The sequence below is a fragment of the Balaenoptera borealis genome, assembly GCF_965194805.1.
Source record: "Balaenoptera borealis genome assembly, chromosome: 18".
Lineage (NCBI taxonomy): Eukaryota > Metazoa > Chordata > Mammalia > Artiodactyla > Balaenopteridae > Balaenoptera > Balaenoptera borealis.
In genome coordinates this window covers 49,828,038-49,840,638 of record NC_138877.1, presented here as the reverse complement: position 1 = coordinate 49,840,638, position 12,601 = coordinate 49,828,038, and the positions used below count along the sequence as shown (strand labels likewise).

General features: G+C 34.7%; 1 long non-coding RNA gene across 2 annotated transcripts in view; it reads right to left on the bottom strand.

Annotated features, from left to right (window-relative positions):
- Positions 1 to 5,754: 5,754 nt before the first annotated feature.
- Positions 5,755 to 12,601, bottom strand: part of LOC309615940 — a 302,894-nt gene continuing 296,047 nt past the window's right edge. For both annotated transcript variants that reach the window (XR_014237157.1, XR_014237158.1), the window contains one exon: positions 5,755 to 9,892. This is a non-coding gene — a long non-coding RNA (uncharacterized lncRNA). The remainder of the gene's footprint in view (positions 9,893 to 12,601) is intronic.

Genomic DNA, 12,601 nt, shown 5'->3' with positions numbered 1-12,601 from the left:
TTTAAAAACTAAGTAATTCTGATTATGGAAGAATAAAGGGACTGGCAAATCGTTTTTGGAAAAAAAGCAAGGAAAAACCCGTATAAAATTGAATAAGTTGTCAAAAACAATAATTTCAAGCTGTGGGAATAAATGAAATGCAAACAGCAAATTGAGAAGCATTCATTCTTTAATAACTGCTAGGGCTTCACATAAGAACAGCAGGAGCATGTGTTCTTGCCTGCAGCTGCTCTCATCTCTTCCTAGTGTTGATTTGTGAGAACTGTAGCTTTCCAGTGTGGGTCTGGCCGTGAAAAGTAACAAATTTGCTGCCAGAGAGAAGGGGCTATATTTGGAGCCCAGACTTTGACAACTAAATATGATGAACTTGTTAGGAAATGAATGGGAAAAATTCACAGTTGCGCAACTTTGCTAGTTGCAGTTGTGGTCTCAAGATATCCTGAAAATGAGGGAGAAATGGAAGTGCTGAGATAAGCTCTTCATACATCCCTGGCAGATTGAAAAACTACACACATACGTGGAGGAGATCCTAGAAAGGTCGGGGAAAAATAAAACCAAGACAGACTTAAAAACTGGTGAAAATTTTAATGTACTCACCAGACTCCACACAGATTGATCTACAAGGAGTGGAAGGCTCATGAGTGCAAGGTGTTGAAATGTAAACTCTGCCCAAATCATTGACTGACCACTTGGTTATTCAGACAGAAGGTTGAGCTATAGGATATCAGACTTGAAAATATAAATTATTTTTCAAAATTGTGTAGAGACATCAAGCAGCCAAACACCGCAAGAGAGACAAATGCCAAAGATTAAGTCTGGAAGGAAGGAAGGGAGGGAGGGAGAGGAGGAGAGGGAGAGAGGGAGGAAGGAAGGTAAAAAAGAAGAAAGGGGAAATATCAAACCTCAGAAAAAATAAAAACAAGACCAAGGATTAATATAAAGTATTATGTAAAGTGTCCAGTGTTTCATCAAACATTATCAGACACACCAAGGGGCAGGAGAGAAAGCAGACAATATACATACTGACTCTGCATGGACCTAAAGTTGTATTTAGTAAAGACTCCAAAGCAGCCATTTAAAATATGTTCAGAGAATTAAAGGAAACTATGGTGACAATGGCTTAACAAGTAGAGAATCAATAAAGATAAACTATAAAAAGAACCAAATAGAAATTTTAGAGTTGAAAAGCACAATAACTGAAATGAAAATTCAACAGATGGTCTCAACAGTAGTTTTAAGATGCCAGAAAAAAAAATCAATAAACTTGAAGAGAGAAAAAAACACTAAAGAAAAAATGAACAGAGTCTCACAATCCTATGGGATATGGTCAAACAAACCAACGTATGGATGGTGGAAATCCCAGGCAGAGAGAAAAGAGAGAAAAGAGTGAAAACAATGTCCAAAAACTTCCCAAGTTTGATGAAAAATATTATTATTTACATCCAAAATCTTAACAAAATTCCAAGTAGGATAAATACAAAGAGATCTGCACCTAAACTCATCGTAATCTATCTGCTTAAAGCCAAAAAGTAAAATATTGAACACAGAAAGAAAAAAATGATTCATCATGTACAGGAGAGTAGATATCATTCATTTTTTTTAAGTGGAGAACTCTATAAAGGTAAAATATTCCTTATCATCTATTTGGTTACCCTGTGGGATAATTCTTACAGGCAGGATAAATGCTTGAGTAATTGCCTCTGCCACTACCATTTTTTTATAAAACAATTTCCAAAATAATGAGTTGTTGCCCTAGCATTCTCCAGTGAGAATTTTCCTTTTTCCTTTTTGTCAACTCCACTTTTGATTTTTTCAAGAGTGAGTAATATAGTTTTTAATTCTTTTAAATTTTTATGAGCCTCAAAAATGATGTCTGATTTTCATTACATCTTTTAATTAGTTTTCGATTATGTATAAAAGATTACTAGTTTTTGTTTGATGATTTCTAACCTGCGGTTTTATTTTTAAATCTCATATCATTATAGTAATTTTACCATTGATTATTTTGGGTTTCCCAATATTGAACAAATCTTTGGAAAATTGAGATAGTTCTACCTCATCCATTCCAATTTTAATGCAGTTAATTTCTTTTTCTTGTCAATTGCATTTGCTGATACCTTCAATACAATATTAAATAGTGTGGATGTTATGGGTGTATTTTCTTCTTCATCCTGACTTTAACAGGAAAGTCACTTTTGAGATACATTGTTGGTTTTGACATATATACACACACATACAAATATGAATAAATAAATACATGTAATATATGTGTATATATATGTATGCAATATGTGTGTATATTTGGGTGTATGTGGAGAGAGAGAGAGAAAGATAGAGAATGAGATATAGACAGACAAGAAAGACAGAGACGAAGAGAGCAAATAAAATCCATCAGTTCCTCCTTTAATGAATGTTTTCAACAGAAAGGGGAATTGACTTTTAAAAAATCTCTCAGAATGTATGGCAATATATAATGATTTTTCTCCTTAGACCTAAAACAATGAGTAGTTAGTATTAATGAATTGCCTTATGTAGCATCTCCCTTGCAATTGTGGAATAAAAACCCACAATTTTTCAAATGGATCATTTAGTCCTGTTTGCTATTTTTTTAATTTAATATTTTTGCATTGATGTTCATATGTGAGTTTGGGTTGTATTATTTTTCATCTTTTTTGTTGAAATCTCTTTCAGGGTGTTTCTTCATAAAAGAAAACAGGAAGTTTTCTTCATTTCTGTATTCTGGAATAGTTTAAGTAGCATTAGGATTATCTGATCTTTAAAGGTTCAGTAAGATTTCTATTTCTTCTGTAGCAATTAGTCTGTTTAGAATCTCTGTCTCTACTAGAGCTAAATTTAACAGGTTGTATTTTTGTAGAAAAGTATTAATTCATCTACACTTTCACATTTATTTGCATAGTTGTTTATTTAATTTTACTAACAATTCACATATTATGCTGATTTTTTAGAGTTTGACTTTATTTTCTAAAATATGAAAAAATGTATGAAAAATATTTAAAAGATATTTATATATTATGTTGCCTTTTTTAGGTTTATGACTATTTTCTATCTTATTAAATTCTGTTTTTCTTTAATGATTCCTGAAGTATACTTTCTTTTGGCTTACTATGTTTTTCTTTTTAGGTTTTTGAGTTGGAATTAATCAAAATTTTTATTTGTAACTTATTTATTAATTGATATATAGATATATATATTTTTTGGCCGTGCCATGCGGCATGCAGGATCTTAGTTCCCCAGCCAGGACTCAAACCTGTGCCCCATGAAGTGGAAGCACAGAGTCAACCACTGAACCGCCAGGGAAGTCCCAACTGATATATTTTCATTTTTTTTGATATAGGTATTAAATGTTATGCAATTTCTCAGATAACTATTTAAGCTATATTCCAGAGAGTCTGATATTTTTCCACTATTGTTTTCAAGTATTTTGGCATTTTGGTTTTGAATTTTGTGTTTTATACAATAATTGTTCAATAGCATGTTTCAAATTTTTGGTGTGAAAAGGGCTCTTTTGTTTCTTGATATTAATTTTGTTCATATTCTTCCAATTCTTTGGAATTTATTAAGGCTTTATTTGTGGACAAAGGAAAGGTCAATATTTGCAAGTATTCCATGTGCTTTTAAAAAGGTATAGTTTCTATTTTTGAGGTTCATAATTTTATAAATTTCTATGTAATATATTTTTAAAATCTTCTGTCTACTCACTAATATTTTCCATTTGATTGTCTTGTATTGAGAGAGGTGTATAATGTTCGTTTCCTTGCATCTGTTTTCTGCTTTAATGTATATTGTTGCTCTAAGTTACATAAATATTAATAACTCTTAAATATATCATTTTCAGTAGCTTATTTGTTTCTTTTAATGCCTTTTGGTCTGAAATCTACTTTGTCAGATACCAAGGTTGACATCCTCTGTTTCCTTTTTATTTCCTTTGGTCTCTTATATCTGTGTCTATACTTTCATTTTTAACCATTTTGAGTCTCTTTGTTTTAGATATGTCCCTTGTTTACAGTGCAGTGTTACATTTGTTTGTTATCCTATTTGAAGTATTTTTCTTAATAGTTTAATAAAATCAATTTAAATTTATTGATATTATCAAAATTTTTGACCTCTAGAGTATTTTATGTATACACATACAAACATATATATATATTTATATATATAGATACTCACACAAACATGTATATGTACTTTAATACACACACCCATATGTATAAAAATATATGTTTGTAATACACACATATATATTTGTATTTTAGTCTGTTTACCTATATATTACCATTGGTTCTCTTTTATAAGCTCTTGTGTTTTTTTTTCTTCTTCTGTACAATATTTTTATTAGTTAGTAATGTTTTCTTTCCTCAACCTTCCTTCTTTGAAATAATATATTTTAAAATCCTAATTGGTAAAATTGTTCTTTCCATACATTCTCTTCATTCCACAGATTGTTCTACTGTATCTACGTTTTACATGGTACTATTATCTGTAATACTTTTTCCCTTATAGCCATCATTTGATCTTGCCACATGTATATAATACTGATATCCCTCCAGTCGTTTTGGTTTTGTGAAATTCTTGCTCAGATATACTAGGAAGTGCTCATTGGAACAATATTCTCTATCTTTCTTTATGTTCGTAACAGTTTCTTAGGAGCCTTTGAACTTGAAGAACATTTTGTCTGGCTATCAAATCTTATTTTCTTTGAGTATCTTAAATATGTCATTCCACTATCCTCTGGAGTAAAGTGTTATTGTCAAAAAATAATGTCAACCCGATAGTCTTTTCTTACAACTAACTTTAGAGTAGACGCTGGATGTCTTTTAAGAAGCAGGTGCACCCATCCCCTGGTGCTATGAATGTTGGCTACTAAAAACTCACAACTGTTATTTTCTCCAGAAGATTGCTCTTAGCTGATGGAGACCATCTTGCTGGAAGGTCACATACTTCTTGGGGAATGGCCAACAGCTCCTGACTGTCTGATGTGGGGCACGAAAGACTGGGCCCCTTGCCTGAAGGTAGAGGCAGCTCTGCTGTGCACACACCCGTCTCAGTACCCTTCCTCTTGCACACCTTGGACTAGACCAAGGCGAGGCTTGCCCTGAGACCACATCCTCTCTCAGATTGGTCTCCTTTCCTCCCCAGCTCCCCTCACTCCCTCATAGATTTTGTTTCTTCTAAAGAACACGTTCGCAATAAAATCACATGCATAGAAATCTCCGTCTTAGGCTCTGTTTCCAGATAACCTGCCCTTTTCAAATCTTCTTTTCTTTATTTGCCTTAGAGTTGAGCTTTGTTTCTAGTTTATGTTATTCCTTCATTGCTTGTATTATTATTATTTTTGGAACTTGCTTTTAATGCTTTATAAATTATTAGATTACTGTTTTCACTGGCTAATGGGTATTCTTTCTGGATTGCCTTCATTTCCATAGTATGGCTATTCTGCTTCTTAGATTCTTTTTTCCTAATGTAATTTTGTATGGGATTCAACAGCAATATTTGCCTTTTTTCCTTTTTAGGTGACTTTTTTTTTTTTTTTTGGTAATTTTAGGAGGAAAATGAACTAGAATAGTTTTCCTAGCTTCATAGCTCTTAATATTTATCTTCTGATATAATCACAGGTAATAACATTATGACTCTATAACTTCTGAATTATTCTGGCTTCTTCCCTCCCAATTTTAGGTAAAACCTCTTGTTTTTCCCTGATATTCCTTGGTTCTATTTTTTTTTTAAATAATAATCTTTTTAATTTATTTATTTAATATTTATTTTTGGCTGTGTTGGGTCTTCGCTTCTGTGCGAGGGCTTTCTCTAGTTGTGGCAAGCGGGGGCCACTCTTCATCGCGGTGCGCGGGCCTCTCACTATCGCGGCCTCTCTTGTTGTGGAGCACAGGCTCCAGACGCGCAGGCTCAGTAGTTGTGGCTTACGGGCCCAGTTGCTCCGTGGCATGTGGGATCTTCCCAGACCAGGGCTCGAACCCATGTCCCCTGCATTAGCAGGCAGATTCTCAACCACTGCGCCACCAGGGAAGCCCCCCTTGGTTCTATTATTTTGCAATTTCTCCAGAGTAGGAATTATTCTGTTAGCAGTTTCTTTCCATGGGACTCTATCCTAAAAGAGAACTTGAGTTAGTTTTCTGTGTTTCAGGGGCCCAGGTAACTTCAGTGCCATTTGACCTCTTTTTTTGATGTGGGCCATTTTTTTAAAATTTATTTATTTATTTATTTATGGCTGTGTTGGGTCTTCGTTTCTGTGTGAGGGCTTTCTCTAGTTGTGGCAAGCGGGGGCCACTCTTCATCACGGTGCTTGGGCCTCTCACCATCGCGGCCTCTCTTGTTGCAGAGCACAGGTTCCAGACGCGCAGGCTCAGTAGTTGTGGCTCACGGGCCCAGTTGCTCCGCGGCATGTGGGATCTTCCCAGACCACGGCTCGAACCCGTGTCCCCTGCATTGGCAGGCAGATTCTCAACCACTGCGCCACCAGTGAAGCCCCATTTGACCTCTTATGGGTCCTTACAATCAGCTGTGAACTGATGATTGTCCACCTCCCTCTCAGTTTCTGTTACTCTTCTCTGATTGGCTCACTGAGGTTTCCAGTGCGTAGTTTTTTCTTCAGTTTCAGAGAGGTTGTAGTTATGTTGCCTTTTCTTTGACTCTTCCTGTTCATTTTCTGATTCCTTGTGAGTTTTGCTTCTGTCAATGGTTTATTTCAGTCCAATCGAATTTGGGGTTTGCTGTCATACATTTTGCCTAACTTTGTTGTACATGTTGACTCTAGGTTTCAGTTTTTGCTGTTCTAATGGTTGTCTGTTTTTAGGTACAATTTATGTAGATTTAAAAACTATGCCACCGCTACTACCATCTTTCCAGATTGCTACAGATTTATTAGTAAGTGTTTAAGTTTAAGCAGGTGGAAAACAATCACAACAAAAGATAACACAAAACAAACTCCAGACTTCTGGTAGACTGAGTTAACAATTTGGATTGCCAATTTGTAGCTCATTAATTAGCTCTGCAGGACTGAAATAGATTTACGCACTGCTTGGTTTGCGCTCGGTAAGGATAGGAGATTTTCAGACCATTTTATGAACTAGTGCTCAGTGCCCTTCACTTTGGGTAGATTTTCTTTCTAAACTTTATAGCATGCAAAATTCATACTTCAGGCATGAAAAGGAGGCTGGCATTGCAGGTAGTAGAAAAAAAATGCATACAACTCAAGTTCATTTGAATGTGACTTAATTTGTCTAATATCCAAAAGTCTTGGCTTCCTTCCCGGCCTTCTAACCACTCTCCTACATTTCCTACATTCAGTTTATTCAGTAGGTTTCTAAGAAGCTTCTTAAAATTTTGTTTGACTGTGTGTCCCTTGAAAAGTTACAAAGTGGGAGCAAGTGTTAGCCTAGGTAAGGTGAATTTTCTAAAATGTATTGTTATAATCCTATTATTTTGTGAAGGAAAAACTTAGAATCATACTTATTGAGGTTCAGATACTCATATTGTCTGGGTTAGACTCAGATTTGAGTTTAAAAGCACTTTCAATAAGAACTCAAATTGTTTTAATGGCAAGTTAATAATTTCTTACTCTCTAATGAGACAAAATCCTTAAGCTAATAAAAATTAAAATTAAACCCCTCTCTGCAGACTGGGTGTTCAGAGGAAATAAACCACTACCTGGATTATGGGAATCTCGGGATTAAAAGGCCGATGGGAAGCAGGCCCCGAATATTCAGATGCAGTCTAGTGGCATGCTATCCAAGTCATTTGCACATGTCGTCTAGCCTTTTTCTTTGAATGACGCCTTGAGACCCAATCCTGTTCCTCCGACTCCTTTCTAGTCCCCTTACATACCATACGACAGGGGGCTGCAAACTTTTATTTTAAGGACCATAGAGTATGTATTTTAGGCTTTGCGGGGCCCAAGTCTCTGTTACATTCACTCAACTCTGCTATTATACGGAAAAAGCAGCCCTACACAAAACAAAAAAGAATGGCTCGGTTGTGTTCCAATTAAACCCTCTTTACAAAAAAAGGCAGCAGGCCAGATATGGTCTGCAGGGCAGTTTGTCAACTCCTGCTCTAGAACAAGATCATATTGGAGGGTAAGGCCTAGCCAAGTCTTCACACAAAAGGAACATTTAATACAAACCCCATTATCGACAACTTCCATTTAAGAGGAGAAATGCCATTCACTTCAGAGTAACCTGCTTTGGGACCAGATATGGGGGAATGGGATTGAGGGGCGTCAATGGGATTGGGAAGAAGCTATTTCTGTAGTCTACTTTCTTGTGTACTATATATATTTTTTTTAATTTTTGAATTTTATTTTATTTATTTTTTTATACAGCAGGTTCTTATTAGTCATCAATTTTATACACATCAGTGTATACATGTCAATCCCACTCGCCCAATTCAGCACACCTTGTGTACTATATATTTTTAAAAGTTCTTTCCTTTATTTATATTTTTGTGCTATGAAATGAAATTACATGGACATAGAGAGAAATATGAAGATTCCTCCAACTAGCCAACAAATAACAAATCCTATATATGAATACCAAGGGAAATTGCTTGAAGTACACTCTGTGATGGAGATATAAAGTGAACAAGACTCAGGATCATTTTTGGTAATTTTTATGCATGAGACGCTCAAGACGTCTTGTGAATTCAATCCATGTGATGGGGAAATGCAGTCCTGGAAAATAGATTTTGATTCTGTAGCACCTGGTTAAGGAAATAAAAGAGGTAATTGACGAAGATCAATTTTAAAACAATTATATTTTACTCAGATTGAGATAAAACATCTAATTATTAAGTATGGGAATAGCCCACTTTGTTTGGTTTGTGTATCCCCATTTTACATTTGGGTATATCTATTATAATGAATAAGAACTATTTCTCCTCACGTATTCTTTATTTATATAAAACAAACATATGATAGAAAGAAATCTAATTAACAGAAAATATGGTAGCACTTGTTGGGACATGTATCAGTCTGCTAGGGCTACCATAACAAAATAACACAGTCTGGGATGCTTAAACTGCAGGAAATTTATTTTCTCAAAGTTCTAGAGATTAGAAGTCAAAGATCAAGGTGTTGGCAGGTTTGGTTTCTCCTAAGGCCTCGCTCCTTGGCTTACAGAAGCCTGCCTTCTCTAGGTGTCCTCATATGGACTTTTCTGCATGTGCTCACACCCCTGGTGTCTCTCTTCTTATAAGGATGCCAGTCCTATCAGATTAGGGCCCCACCCTTATTACAGCATTTAATCTTAATTCTGTCTTTAAAGACCCTACCTTCAAATACATTTCCACTGGGGGTTAAGACTTTAACATATGAATGATCAGGGAACACAATTCAGTCCATAACAGCAAATGCTGCCAAAATTTTAATTGTTGGACCAAAAGCCTAACATTATTGAAATGGTAATTGGAGTTGCAGGTTATATAGACAGGTAGGGAAATATTTCTCTATGAATGACCACTAATAAGCAAGGAGCTTTGCAAATAATTTCATGTTAACATTTTTCAAATTGGTTATCTTGAATAATAAAGTGTTGTTTTCATAAAATAACATGTTAATTCCAGTACACAGTCCCCAAAAGAGCCATCATTGCATAAAACCAAAAACAAGGCAGAAGATTTTAAGCTTATTATTAACAGTTGGAAATTTAAACAGGGTAATATATGAAGTCTGTGCAAAATTTTTATGATTGAGTTTTGAAAAATACTGTATTATCCCTGTTCAAACTGATGTTGCAATTTTTTCCTCTAGGAACAGACAGCCTTTCAGGCTAGATAAATTGGTTACCAATTTCTACTTGATAATCCTCAGTTCCAACCACTGACTCTCTCTTCTGCCTTTGTGGTAGGGAATGGCATTCTTCTGCAACACAAAGCAGACAGTGAACATTATGTGCTGATGTAGGGATTGGTCAAGACAACACGCAATAGCTCTCAGGAGCAAAGGGCATTATTGGTCAAGTTCTATGACAAAGCCAACTTTGCATAATTCCTGTAAGAGTCAAAGATATGTGATCTTATTTGCATGAAGTCTATAAAAATTTTATACACATCTAATTATTGCTTAAAATATATCTTCATTCCACTTAAAGCATCAAGAAATCTGAATATAAGTTGTATAATATTCTGATGAAGAAAAAACATTGTGAAATATTTCAGAAATCTTTCTTCTGAAGTTTTTTTTCTTTTCTAAATCTTAAAAAATTTAGATTTAGAAAGGGAAGTCAGAAAGTATAATTCCTACTCTGGCCTGCCACAGATTGTTTTGAAATATTCACCATTTTTCTAAGATGATGAACAGTACAGAATTATTTCATTTTTAAAGAAAAATACATAGTCTATTTTGAAGTTCCTCAGAAAGAATTTTCCTAATACTTGTACTTAACATGTGCTAAATTTTTTTTCGAGAAATAATAATTTCCAATTTGGAAACCAAATTCAGCAAGCCATTTAATTCATCAGCCACCTGTGTATCTGAAATATTCATTTGATTCTACTTCCAATATTTCAACACTATCTGAACATTTTTAGACAGTCTCCAGTGTCTGTTAACAATCAATCAAACCTATTTTTATAAGCCACATAGTTTTCTCAATATATTTGTCTGGTTTATAGTGTATTGAAATGCTGCAATCTCTTTGCAGAAGGCTGGTACTGTTGTTCAAAGAATTATTAATATTCACAGAGTTTTGGAGTTCCACTTGCTGACAGAACATCCTCCAAATTAACAGTAAATGGTGATCATGACAGTACATATAAAAAGGCCTTCTCTCTCTCTCTTCCTAAACTTTGAAAAAACTATTAAACATTCCACCCATGCTATCAGCACGATTATATTTCTGCCTGCTCAATTATGTTAAAATGAACTCTGATTTGCTGCAGGTAAATTTTTATCACTCTGTTTAGATTGGTCTCAGTCATCTTTCCAATATAATGAAAATCAAAATGCTCCCTTATTTAAGAGAATCTTTGATGCCCTTTGAGAACATTTTACACTAATTGATAGCCATACCACTTTTGCTCCATTGTTTGTTGATTGACATCTAATGGAAACAATGCTTTCACACATTCTGAATTACGTTATTATTTTTCTGCCTATGGAACTGTTCAAATCAATCTGTGAGCTCATATATAAAAACATCTCTTTCTTACCTTTCTGATTTTCAACAACTAAAAAAAATCTCTTTTCTTTACAAATGAACCAGACTCATCATACTCTTTTAACAGTAAATACTATTCCCCGACAAATAAATATTTTTAACTCTGAATTTCAGGTTTCTTCCATTTCCTTCAATATGTTTTTGTGAGAAGATCATTTATCTGCAACAGTTCCATTACAAAATCCGTTTTGACTCCAAAAGCAATCACTTCAAGTATATATTACTTTTTCATGTGTTCTAATTTTCTAGGAATTCTTTTTTTATTAGAAGCTTCTGATTTTGTTTCCAAGTAATTATAGCTGCCTAGAAAATACATCACAGTTACAAATAAGCTAGACAAAAAGTCTAAATATTAAGGGACAGAGGAAAGCAAACAAAGTGTTTCTGAGACATATAATGTTGAAATGAATAAACAGGTTTACTTGGATGGGATGGTGCAATTAAAATATCATTACTAATTGTGTTATTGTTCATTAGTTTTGTTTGTTGTGATTTCATTTTCTATTTTGATGCAGAAAAATTCGTCTATTTTGTGCTGCCACAGAACAAATAAAATCATTGCTATGTTTCACAATTTATGTAACTATTAATTTGTGACATGTATATATTTTTCCCTGTGTAGAAAAAAAACAGAAGCAAATGTTGGGGCTATGGAGAAGAACACAGTTATGATTTTGAATGTCATTTCATCATTCCTTTGGTGATGAGGCATGCAGCCATGTACTAGAGCCCCCAGGACTTCTGTGTTGTGGCTTGAGGTTAGCTGCCTTTCTAAGTCTTCAGTATCTCCCAGATCCTCACTGGTATTGTCTGTTTCCAAATAGTCAGTTGCTACATTCAGTTTTATTATCTGCCAAGTCCTTCACACTGGGCTTAAATTCCACCATTAATCTGAAAGAGGCAACACCCAAGGATAACCACCACAACCTTATCAAAATAGGAAAGGAAAATTCTAGTGCTCTACCCAGCTTTACAATCTTATCCTTGCTATTGTATGTCTTGTTCCCATGGTTTAAAATACAACAAAATAACATTTTCTTTATTGACTTAGATCCCCAGTGAAATATCCCCTTACTATCCCAAAGTTTGATTCAAAAGACTTCAAATAATAGACTATAGACTTTTGCTTTAAATCTGGTTTAACAGGGACCAGATTTACCCACGCACCTGAAATAGCGAAAATACAAACAAAACAAATAACGCGTTGGTCTTCAAGACACTGAATATCACTAACAGGGAAGGTTAAGAATTCCTTAAATATGGGAAACAAATTTGATGAGCCGTACGTACAATTGCATCCAGTTTACTGCCTGGAAAGAGTTTTCAGGCCGTGATGCAAGGAGGGGAAATTCGGACAAAGTCCAGTGGACACCCTGAACTGAAAAGATGGAGCTGGGAGTCCAAGGAGACTA